The following is a 13665-nucleotide window of genomic DNA, read 5'->3' as shown; positions in this document are numbered from 1 at the left end:
CATAATCGATATATCAATTAGTAATTGTATTCGATATCAGTGTTTTAATATTTAAAAATATAGATCGATATATCTAAATATCTTATATTCCTAAGTAATTTTGCGGGGCTGATAGTTGGGGCCCCATTAAATAGTGATGGGGCGATCCAATTATAGTGTATCGTTTCTAAGGTCCCCATTTTCACCAGACATCAACACGACATAACTTCTTGGTTCTTATAGGCCCAACTCGACCTTACGGTTGAACTAGGCAAGCACCTATAGGTGGCAGTCAGGGGAATTTTGTTGTTGTTGTTGTTGTTTTGCATTGTTTTACATGGTTTTACAATAAAACATTACATTCACCCGTAAGTCTGTATTCATTATTATTATTATTATTATTATTATTATTATTATTATTATTATTATTATTATTATTATTATTATTATTATTATTATTATTATTTAATTGAAAATGTTACAATAAAAAGATATTTCAGAATTCAAAAATTAATTGGCTTATTCATTAATTATAAATGGCATAGTGAAAGACATTATACGTAAACTTTAATTTTATGCTGAGACAATTGATAACAGTGGCAGGATGGGATGAAAATATGAAGCGAGATCAGAGAGCACCAAAGTATTTCTCGTCTAGGATATCAATATACCTAGAGCCGGTGTGGCAGGGAAACTTTATCCGCAGGAGTTATTACGGAAGTGTAATACTTCCATAGGGAATTATTATCGCCTCGAATTCTCATTTATTTGAAATGATTCAATGGAAAACCATAATGTATCAAAAGATACATCAAAGAAACACACCGACGATGAGAATAATAATATCATAGGCAATTATTACCTCCCCTCGAATCCCCATTTATTCCCTTTGGTGTTGGTGTGTTTCTTTGATGTATGTTTTGGCATGATTTTCCCTTCGTAAATGTGAATTCTTGGGGGTAATAATTCCCGGGGGTTAAGTTTCCCTGCTACTCCGGTCCTGACTTACTATGCCCCTCACTGCATATCCTCAATATCTCGGTATATATATATGAGCTTTCTATGACATACAGACTTCTTCACCTACACACAATTTTCGGATTTTCTTATCAATTCAAATGCCATATTTAAATTTGAGCATTCGCATGTGTATAACGGCATGCTGATTGGTCCGTGAATTAGATAAAATAATGTTCAATGTAAAAAGCCGTTGAAGCTTTCAATTAAGCACAATTTTAATATATAGTGTAAAGCAAGCCACCGAAGGCTCGGATGTAATAACTAGTTAGAAGTAAACAAGATAGAAAGAAAATTATTTGGTTTCATGTGCATAAATATTGCAATATCCCTTCATGTTTATTAACAATATGTGTCCACGAGGAACATCAAGTAGCTGACAGAAGTCTCCTACGAAGAAACACGAAGAAGGATACGAAGAACCCCTACAACCTCTCCACAGGCTCCGCCTCCAATTTCGGCTATAAAAGAGCACGTCGAGGGACAGAAGACATCAGTTCTAGCTGATCATTTCTACCTTTTTCTTCGCCCTGCTCTGGACAGGAGACACCAACCCACCTCCGCGCTGCTATGCGCAGGAGGTCTAATCTCATAGACAAAGGACTATTACTTAGAGCAGTGGTTCTCAACCGTTGTGTCGCTACAGACTGATGTGTAGCGCAGTTCCATAAAGCGTATCGTGAGATTTGGGAATTTAATGAGCCAATTAGTCACAATTAATTTAGAGACGAACTGTAAAAATGAGTGCCTCCAATGGCAGTAACAATGCTTAGTATTATATAGAGTCACTACCTTTTAGAAACTTATCGTTTTACTACACTATTATCAGTGGCGTACACCATAAGGAGGGTTTCGAAATTTTAACCCCCTTGAGCAAGATATTATGGGAAAAGAAACATTTACTATATTAAGATATACATAAATCATGCATGTCCTGAAAGAAAATGAGATTGAATACTTGACATCCGCTTGATGAAACTTTGTGTATTCCACTGACGTGAAATTTATGTAATTTTAATATATCAAAAAAATGTGTCGAGATGTTGTAGGGTACAGTAAAGTGTGACGTCAATCAAAAAGGTTAAGAACCACTGATTTAGAAGAAACTACTTATTTGTAGCATAATCTTCAAAGAACTTGTATAGAATTTTGTAATATGAAGGTGAGGGAAAAGAAATAACTCGTGTACCATTTCTACCATACATTACAACATGTATTAACGATTCAGGTTGTTATAATCACTGGTTTTAGTCGAAATACTAGCATAGAAATTTAAAACACACAATTGAGAGCACCAGGTTTCAAAGCCAACATAACTATAAGCATTATTGGCTGTAGCCATGGAGTCCAGTCGCTAGAACGCATTAGCTTATTTCATACAGTTAATGCAGACAAACACGTACAAATGGTTTGGATTCTCATAACACTGGTTCTAATCGAACTATAAATATAGGGTAAAATTGAATCGTCGCTTTGAAGAAGTAAGTAAGTCCAAAAAAAAAAAAAAATATTGAAAAATCAAAGAAGAAAAGAAAACGGTATAAATAAGTAGTAGGGTCTTCATTGAATAATCATCAAATTTGTACTGGAACTTGAGAGTTACGAGGGGGAGGGTACTTGAAAAGATTCTGGTTTTGCCAAGAAAAATAAGCGAAACAAGTGTTAGACGTACGAGATTACATAGTTATTCAACTTTATTTTCCATTGAGATCAATGCACTTTTGACGGAGTTGTTAAAGTTATCCGAGCTTATCTAGCTTGTAACACTTATTCCAACTTCAACTATTTTTTGTTGGTCAACAGTTAGCTACATATTTGCTCTCAGTTCGTCAGAATATATTTATATTTATTTAGCTACTTAAGATGTAAATCACCCAATGAATGTTCAATGATAACATACAAAATAAAATAAATTTAAACTTGTGTATGTTACGAATACTTTTTCACATTTGCCTTATATTTTTATAGTTCTTCCTTTTAAATTGAATATACCTACATTTATAATGGCGTTTCTCTTTTCATTACATCTTAATGCCTAGAAATCTGTTTGTCCACACAAACTAACTACATAAATGTGCAAGTCTGGTCATAAAAGAAAAAAATTTTTTCGTATCAGAACATTCTCCATATCAACATTTACATATTTATACGGATTATTGTTACAAGCTCATGCAAAAAGAAAAAAAATTGATTGTCCATCACACCAGCTTTCAACAGCTTGTGTAACGTCTGAAATGTCCTCAAAACTGTGCCCTTTCGGGTACTTTTTCAGGTTTGGAAATCGAAAATAGTCAAAAGGGGCCAGGCATGGGGAGTAAGGTGGATAGTGGAAAAATTGGAATCTCAGGGTGGTCATTTTGGAAGCCACAATGTTGGAATAGTGTGCAAGTGCATTATCATGCAATATCATGATCCCTTTTGCGAGTTTTTCAAGGCGTATCGTCTTAATAGCCTCTCTCAGCCGATCTACAAAATTAGCATAATACTCTCCGGTGATAGAGGCGCCATAATGTAGGTAGCCCACCATTATAATGCTATCTTTGTCCCATGACTTTGTTTGGCCGATTTCTGAGTACGGAACTTTTTGTGCCAAGGAGAACCACTATGGAGACATTCCTTTGACTGTTCCTTGGTTTTGGGATCATAAATATGGAACTAGATTTCATCTTCTGTCACTAGTTTAGTCAAAAATCCATTTGTCTTTTCTAAAAGGGCCAAGGTATCTTTGGCTGCTTCGACACATTCCTTCTTTTGATCCATACTCAAAAGTCTTAGCACCTATTTCGCTGAAAGCTTCAGCATGTTTAGGACTGTGGTATAACCAACTCGCTTCCTGGAGATGTCCAGTATTTGGGCAATCTTTTTGGCGGATATTCGACGGTCTTCAAGAATCAGCGCATGGACAGTATCGCATGTTTGCTGATCTGTTGAGGTTGGCGGGCGTTCTCTGCGTGGCTCATCTTGCACCGTGGAATGGCCAATCTTAAAATGTAATATTCCGGTTTTTACACAGCTGTATGAAGGACATCCCCCCCTTCAATGTTTGGCACATCTCCATGTGGATTTCCTTGGCAAACTTTCTCTGGAACCACAAGAACTTCACAACTGTTCTCAGCTGACGTGACACTTCCTCGTGCCTCTTCCACCTGACCTTCTGCCTGCAATGACAGATGTACAATTAGGATTCAATTGATTTTAACACAGTTATATATTAAGATACGAGCCTTTCATATGGCAACACTTTTTATTATTCTACTTGAATTAAAAGGGATTAAACCCAGGAACTTTTCATCTTCCCTCGTATATGTGTAGAGTGAAGCTTAGAAATAATCAAAGAGGTTATGTAAAATTCAAAAAATGAATTTGTCATGTACTGGACTTCGTTCTCTCTTTCAAATTGGCGATTCAATTGCACACAACAATGTCCATTAGGTCTGAAAAAATTAAATATTATCTTTGTTTTAAATAAAAGCAAAGAGCAAATAAGCAGCTGTTACCTCCTCGCTTTCTTCCAGAAAATTGTTATCCTGGGAGTGGGTAAATCAAAATGTGAGGGGTCTATACCGGAAAACTATTTTCGTATATTAGCAATTTAATATTTCTTAAACCGGGGAGTGGGAGGGAGTGTTGATCAATGCATGGAATAAACTCTGATAACCTTCCAGGAAAAATTACAATAGTTTGACCTCATGATTTCCAGAATATCTGGAAATTTATAGCTTCTTCAAATACACTCTTCTTTTAGCGGCTTAAAATCCTACAATTAAATCGTAATTATAGGGTTTCTTTCACTTTCCTTTAACGGTTGCTATGTTTTCCGGTGAATACACTGTACAATGAAACATAGAGTTGGTGATTTATTGGAACTAAGCTTTATTTAAAAAAAAAAAAGAAAGAAAGAAAAGAAAAAAGAACAAAAACAAAGTAAAATAGTTAACAAAACAACCTTTCTCATCAGCCATTAAACCATTAAAACAAAAAAAGCTTTTTATTTTCCACTCGTTCTTATTATTATTGTTATTGTTACGTCTTACAACTTTTCCATCCTCCGGGAACGTTTATAGCTATAAATAGGATAGGTTTTCTTGGTAAAACGATATGGTTGAATTCCCGTTGACGTCATCAGAGACCTCTAGTGAGAATTGATTATAACACTACACAAAGGCAAAAAATGAAGAGACACAGCCTGATTCAGTCACTCTGTAAAAAAAAAAAAAAAAAAGTTAAAAGAACCAGAAGATGTATTCGATATGCGAACGTAAAATTATTTTTTTTATGTAGCATGGAAAGAAATTAAATAGAATCAAAACAAGAAGAAAAAAACTGCTCAAAATAAGAGTCAAAAAGCTACAACTAAACAGAAACATTTTTATAAAAAAAGTTTTTGTTTCGTTTAAAAAGTCATAAATATAAATATAGGGGGTTCATAATATTTTGAGAATATATTCCTCACATAGATATAAGAAAAAAGCTCAAAAGTGGATAGTTTCGGAGCTACACGATGTCGAAAACGTGAAATATAAAAGTTCATAGTTCTACTAGTATGGGACCTATCGTAGTAAGGTCAAAACATTAGTGAGGAACTGGTATGTTAACTACCCAAATATCTATGTTTAAGAATGCTCCAGTACTTGCAAATCAATTTTGAGAGAGAAAGGTAGTGAGTGATCAAGTACTCCTAATAGCCTCTCTAAAAATGATGGTGCAAATATCGGAGGTTCTGAAAGATTTATATTTGGATAAATAGCTCACATACTAGTTCCTCAGTGATGTCTTGACCCGACTACAATCGGTCCTATAGTAGTGGAACTATGGACCCTTAAAGTTATTTTTTTTTTGTTTTCAGCACCCTATAACTCAAAAACTATCCACTTCTAAGCACAGGTCCATATGATTTTTTTCTTATTTTAATGTGAGGAATGTATTTTGCAGAATATTGTGACAAGATTCTGTAACACCCTGTATATACGAGGACCATTTGATAAGTCCTTGTCTTGGAGTGCACGGTCGCTAGGTGGTGCTGACTTCTGGTTTGAAGGGTTCCTGGTTTGGTCTCAGACTATTTGAGTTTTTGGTAGAGAACATTGTGTCCATGGGTTTTCTTGAGGTTCTTTCATTTTCTTCCACATCCTCATTCCACGAATTCTTTTTCTTAAGCATTTCCTTTCGTTATTCATCCGCCTCCTTTAATTGATAAGGCATAATTGAAGAACGTAAGGCTGGAATTTTAATTCCATTTAAAGTTCTGACTTTTTATGAAATGGCAGGCTGTTCTATTTTAGTCAAAACTAGCAGAATACTCGTTCTTCTTACGGGGAGAGTACGTTTCATTTTGGACATAAATGGCAGCAAAACTGTCAGCAATCAATTTAGGAACCCCAAAAACTACGAATTCGTAACTAATATCGGTCACTGTCAATTATTTTTACATGGTACTTTTACATAGAGTAGAGTGCAATGTACTGCAAACTGTTGGTTTTCCTTCTTATTACATGAAGTTATGTTCAATTTTATAACATTATGCATAAATTGCTCTTTTGGTAATTTAAAATTACCGCCTCTAGCAGAGGCTGACGGGTATTTAACTCCCGGCCCGAGGGGTTAAGCTAAAATATGATTTACTATCGTACGTTCAACGCTCGCCTCCACCAGGAATTAAAACCGGGACAACGTCCACTTAAAGTTCAATCCTAGCCACTAGACCAACGGGGAGGCTTAATTGACATCTTTGAAAACCACGGTTCGATGCAGAACATTTTGTCACGGAAGCGCTTTGTACGACCGAGCAAGGAAATAACTGAATGGTGTTAAAACATAAAACAAAAGAAGAAAATAATAAGGCGATGAAGAGGAAAAATAATCATATAAAGGAAGCCTGGCAGTAGGTGACGTGTATAATGCTTCTGAAAAACTCCTGTCGACAAACGTAGGTGGGTGATACGATATAAATTCACTTAAGTCATAAAGCGAGTCATTCAGCAACGACTGCGGGAGCTCCCGTGATTTCTTTTTTTGCTTCCTTTATCTCTGTTTCACAAAAAAGGAGGTTTGTAGTGCGGAAATGCCGCAACAAAAAAAAGTAAAAGACAAAAAAGAATCTTTAGATGTGCGTAGGTGTGATTGACACGAGCAGGTCGTAAAAAGAGGTTAAGAAAGGTTCAAGGTGATCTATAAGCGATATCATAACAGTTGGTTACTGGGCTACACAAATGGAAGATTATTATCAACTCGCAAAATTCTCACGGAATCTGATTTTTAAAACAGTTTTTCGTTCTGAAATTAGTTAGAAATGAAATATTTTTGAATTTTTAAGAAGTAGCAGTGTCTCAGTGTATACCACGTGAAGGAGTTTGGTTTGTCGTGGAAATTGAAGTTTCCTACTCTAAACGTTAAGATAAATGAATATTTGAAAGTAAAAAAATATTTTATTTAAACATGTTTACTAGAAAGTCATTTAGTTTCATTTTAGCATTGTATTCCACGGACAGATTAATAGTTTACATCCTGAGAAGTATACTAACCCGGTAATGTCAACAGCACTGCAGGTTGTCTATTGTACAATGACTAGCATTGATTATCTGCCTCACTGTGTTAAATGTAAAAAAAAAGTAGTAGACCTTAATATGTTCTGTTAGTCACTTTTTAAAATTACTGAAGCACTTTCTGATTTGGTCATTTTCGATCACTTTTATGTATCTCCCCTCCCTCTCCCCAAGTTGTGGGGCTGAATTTGGATTTAAACGGCATCGGAAGTGTCACTGTTCATCTCAGCGACTCTAGAAACTATAGATCCGACACTAATATCGGTAATTTTCGATATATATATATATTTTTTTTTTAAATTCCCCCTCCCTTAAGTTACACTGTCAATGTGAAATTATAAAGACCATCCCAAGACTAAATCTCATCTATGTTGAAAATTTGATCAAGATCTGTTGGATGGTTCAAGAGTCATTTTTATTTTTATTTATATAGATAGATTTTATCGTTTGTTTTGTAACAAATAAATTAGTACTTGATATTAAACGGATATCATTATATTTAATATCGCCCCTACGTAGAACAATCATTGTCCCCTGGTCAAGGAACAAAATAACACCCTCGACCAGAAATTGCTCTCTTCTTCTCCTAATTGCTACAATACCCTTCTAACTTTCACAATATGAAATTGAAATATCTACTATGCTTTCGATTAATGTGGCTTCCTGTCACCACGGCATGGCGAATCCTCAGGTTATTCCTATCAGGGTATTTACTAGGTTATGGAGTATGCTGCTGATGTAAATTTAATAGGGGATGATGGGAGAAAAATAGAAAGAAATGCAAATGTCTTATTAAACACTTGTAGGGACATGGGTTTAGAAGTGAATGCAGAGAAAACTAAATACATGAAACTTCGTCGGGATCGCAATACTGCAAATTATTTAATGCGTTAAAATATCAAATAATATTTTTGATAAAGTGGATACTTTCAAATATCTAGGGTTAATATTAACAGACCAAACTCATATTCTCGAAGAAATTAAATGTCGACTAAAAGCAGATGTTTCGTGTTATTATTCAGTTTAAAATCTTTTGCCGTTGCGAATTCTGTCGAGGAATTTAAAGTTTAAAATATATAAAACAATATTCATGCCCGTTGTGCTATATCCTTGCTTACTCTTAGCTAAGAACGTAGATTGAAAGTATTTGAGAACAAGATCCTGAGACAAATATTCGGACCCAAGAGGAACGGGAATGGGGAATGGCGGAAACTTTATAACGAGTGACTACATAATTTATACCGTTTACAAAAAACATTGATAGGGTCTTCAAATCTAGGAGGCTCAGGTGGGTAGTCCCTTTAGCCAGAATGGAAGAAAGTAGGAAAGCTTTCAAGGTTTTAACTGGAAGTCCAACCGAAAAACAACCATTAGGAAGACCTAGGCGTAGATGGGAGGACAATACTAAGATTGTTGTCGCAGAAGCAGGAATACAAAGTAGAAACTGTATCCGATTGGCTAAGGATAGAAGTCGATGGAGAGCTTTGTGAACGCGGTATTGAACCTCCGGGTTCCATACGTCTTCCTTTACTAATTATTTTCATCGTAGCTATGAGCGGTCCAGCTAAGACATACGTGTACCCCAGATTGAAACTCGCTGCCTTAAAACAATGGGAACGTGAAGAAATATATTCAATATTCACTAGTTTTCTTTTTAACATTGTAGGTTTTTAAGATATCAAGGACCGACATAATCTCATTCGTCGGCTATATGTATTTATAAATGGTGACCGATATACATCTAGGAAAAGTTCTGCACCGTAATATCATTCCTAAAATAGTATATCATGCTTAACATACGAGAGAAACAAGAATCCCACGTGTCTGTTTTATGTGTCAAAAAAATAACAGCACAAACTTTAAAAAAGACCTTTTAATAGCATGTAATTCTGTTATTTCTTTTTATTTTAGGTATTAAGTATGGTCCAGGATAGTTCTTTTGTTTTTATTTTCGTTGATACGATGGAAATAATCATGACTATAAAATAGAACAAGGAGGCACTGGTTTTGAGGTTGGAGAAACTAACAAGATTATGTCTCGAAGTCACGGGTTTCTGCGTGACAGGTGCTCTTTTAAAAGAGACTGCTACATAAGAATTCAGGAGCGGAATTGCTACTTTGTTTTTTTATCTTTAATTTTTTTTTTAGATTGATCGATATGTATGAAGGATAGATGTATATAATCACATTAATACATAGAGTATTATATAACATTTTGCTAAGAAGTTACACTATTTACTTACCATTCTTGACTATTTATAAGATTTAAAATGTTTTTTTTTCTTTCCGATTTACAATTTATTTGATAAGTTGTGTTACAGAGTCTCTCTTTCAGCACGTGAACCTGCATTTTAACGTAGTATTCCAATCAAATTACTTCCCGTTTGAAGTCGAATTCGGATATTCGTCTGTAGCTCTATTCATTCTGCCACATCATCATCATCATCATCATCATCATCATAGGTATTCTGCCATTATTGGCAAGGGCACTTGCAGCAACTGAGAAGCTTCCATGCCCCACGGTTTTTCACTAACCTCTTCGTCTTCAAGTACGATTTCTCTGTTTTTGATATCGTCCTTTAATTGTAGTCTTCTTCGCTCTCTCCCTCTATTTTTTGCCACCGTACCCTCTAGCACGTCTCTAATTAACAGTTATCTCTTAGTCAATGTCCCAAAATAGTTTCTCTTCCTTTTCTTAATAATATCTAAGATTGTTCTTTTCCCCCTCACCATCTCTAAGACCTTTTCATTCGTTTTCCAATCGATCCAGCTAATTCTCTCATTTCTTCACCACATCTACATTTCAAAAGCATCCAGTCGTTTGTCCTCATTTTTGCGTAATGTTCATGTTTCTGACCCATACAGTACAATAGCCTACACGAAGCATTTATGAGTCTTTTTCTCAACTCACATATTCTGCCACAAGAGATATCAATTTATTTCTGTAACATCTAGACATAATTCCATGTCACCACAAAAATATTGTTTGGACACAAAGAATTACCTACATAAAGGCAATACCTATTGTTTGAATACGTAAAATGCGCGAGATGTTATCACTGAGGCTGTTTAATACTTTCGCTTATATACCTATGTAATTCGATCTTCCTGTCATTTTAGTGCATTTTTAAAAGATGTATATCAGTCAGTAGAAACGAGGTAGGTAGACATGCAAAATACATGCAAATAAACCTTGAAACATCCTATTGTCAGACGAATACAACATTTACTTGTATTGTTACCTAAAAATTCTAAAATATAATTTTCAATATTGAAAAAAAGTTACAATAGAAATATAAGTGTGGGAAAGGTCCATTTTTTTTATTATTGCTATCATTGAGTCAAATTTCTGCAACATCTGCTATTAGTTTTTTGTTTTTTTATCCACGAGAAATGTTCAACAATTGTCGTCCCTGATATAGAAGAAGTTGATCAAAAACATTGTGTTTATATTTTATACTCTAAAACTATAGAAGTATGTTTTACGTAGAAGTATGTAGAAGAAGAAATCAAATACAGAGCAACGTTGTTGATACTGATTGTGTTCTTTGTGTTTTGCAGACAGCAAGTGTTTCCGGATTGTGAAAAACGGAGAAAACTGAAGTGAAGAATGCCCTGATCAAATACTTCTAAATGAAAGGCCCAACACCGACGGAGAAGCATGCTGATACGGTTAGTGTGTTCTGTGATAAAACCACTTCCTACTAAGTGATAACAAATTGGTCTCGCGGCTAGAAGTTTGAGAATTAAACGGCTGATACACACGCTGTAAAGCAATGGTTTGCTGATCAACTATCACACTGAGAAAAATTAATTCTCCGGACAGCGATAAATTGTACAAATATACGGTATTCTTATGTTTACTACAGAAATCAATACAGAGCATACGTTATCCATATCTTACATATGTACCGTGATTAGATGTTACATCATGCCATTGCAAGATGTCTGACATCTAACGGTCTTAGAAAACAAAGTTTATTAAGCGCTTTACACTACTGGCGAAGTGTTGAGTGTTTTAAATCTCTTCATAAATAGTTCCCCACAAAATATTATAAAAAAGTTTTTAAGTTCAAACGCTTAGAACATTTTGAACTTAACACCTTTTACGCAGCTAACACAGATATATGCATCATTTCATATATATTTGTTAAGTTAATACTTTTCTTTTTAGGTGCTAACCCGAATAAATTTTGCACGTAAATGAGAAACAACCTCTACCCACGAAGGAAAGCTGAGAGACTCATTGGTAAAGCGCAAGGTAGATTTGTTTGAAGTAAAAAGGCACCGCGAATCCCATTCGCACTTAAGATTAGAGGTGTTAAATTTCTTGTTGTGTATAAAACAACAAACAAATGGTATCAATGAGACTGAAAAAATATATCTCTTGAAATAAAATTTTTCTATTATTTTGTGACTTTTGGCAAATTACGCCTAAAATGGTATGCAACCCACATTAATCTGTAGTAAGATTGGTTGCATAAGAAGATGGGAAAGGCTCAAATTTCCGTACTTCATTTGATTTTATCTGAAACTTACATTGTTCTGTAAGTGGTAGATAAAAAATCATCCGATCTTGACTAAACTTGGCTCAATTGTAGATCTTGAAGAGTTTAGTACGCCTATGAAGCCACTCTCCGAGCTATGACCGTCAAATTTAGAGTTATGGGTTTTCAAACTTGCCAAATTTTCACTAACTCCAATCGAAAAGACGATATATAATTATAAAATATTTCCACCTATATTTTCAGAAAAACAAGATACAACTAGATCATAAGAAAAAAGTACAGAGGAAATGTAAGCTCAAATTTTCATGCTACATCAATCATTTCCTTGTTAAACAAGTATATATATATTTTTTTTTTTTTTAAGAAAATGTTCAAATGTATTCCCATTAGGAACTTTTTTGAGGAGTTCTTCCCTGTAAGTCATCCCTGCCGCAGGATTACAGGCAGACAACTACAGTAGACTCCTTCCCAGAAATCCATGAACTGTTCTGTCTACACTTCATATAACACTTCATATACTTTACTTCATATAAGTATTTAACAATAATGTTTTGTGTTCATATTGAGTATTTTTACTCTTAATAGAGTCAGTAAACAAATTAAAAGGTTCATATCGAGATTTGACTTGTGCTAATGCTTTATCAATTAAGCATTATATTTTGCAGTACACTCCCATATAAACACATTCTGAAGCAATAATTTTGGGGGGATTTTTCCAATCATTCCCCCAATAATTTGAAAAAGGAAATGAAATCTTTCAGTTTAACGTCCCACGATTATGCTCTTCAGGCTAAAGAAGACGGATAATTAAGGCAGGAAATGATGGAAGGAAAACGGAAATACTATCAAAATACACGAACATGATACCAGGAAATCGAACCAAGAACTCAATGAACCAGAGGTAAGCCCTTTACTACAGAGCCACTATGTCCTACACCCCAATAATACGAAGACACTGAATGTGTATTTCAGTAGTAGTCTATATTTACTAGGGATGGCCACAAAGTTCCGCAAGGAACCGGTTCCAGACATGGATCCGAAAACCCGGTTCCAGAACCGGATCAAGACCTTTGTCTGAAAACCCGGTTCCAGAACCGGATCTCAGGAACTGGTTCCAAACCTGGATTCAAAAACCCGGTTCCAGACTTGGATCCGAAAACACGATTCCAGAACTGGATCTTAAGAACTCTTTCGAGACCTTCATCGGAAAACCCGGTTCCAGAACCGAATCTTAGGAACTGATTCCAAACCCTGAATCTGCAAAATCCGGTCCCGGAACCGGATCTTAGGAATCGGTTCCAGACCTGGATCCAAAAACCCGATTCCAGAACCGGATCTTAGAAACTTGTTCCAGACCTGGATTCAGAAACCCGGCTCCAGACTTAGATTCGAAAACCCGGTTCCGGAATCGGATCTTCTAGAACCGAGTACATCCAGAATCGAAAAGCGGTTCCCCTAGGAACCGGTTCCGGCTATCCCTAATATTTACATTTGAAAATACTGTATTTATTGTGTAATATATACGATTACCACATTGGTTGTGAGTAATCTAAATTTGTGTAAAACAGACATCTTTAGTTTACAAACGAATAATCGTATGCCATCAGTAATTGTTATTG

Source organism: Thermobia domestica, chromosome 4 (genome assembly GCF_964235325.1).
Source record: "Thermobia domestica chromosome 4, izTheDome1.hap1.1, whole genome shotgun sequence".
NCBI lineage: Eukaryota > Metazoa > Arthropoda > Insecta > Zygentoma > Lepismatidae > Thermobia > Thermobia domestica.
The sequence above is the reverse complement of the archived record's forward strand: the minus strand, read 5'-3'. Positions refer to the sequence as shown.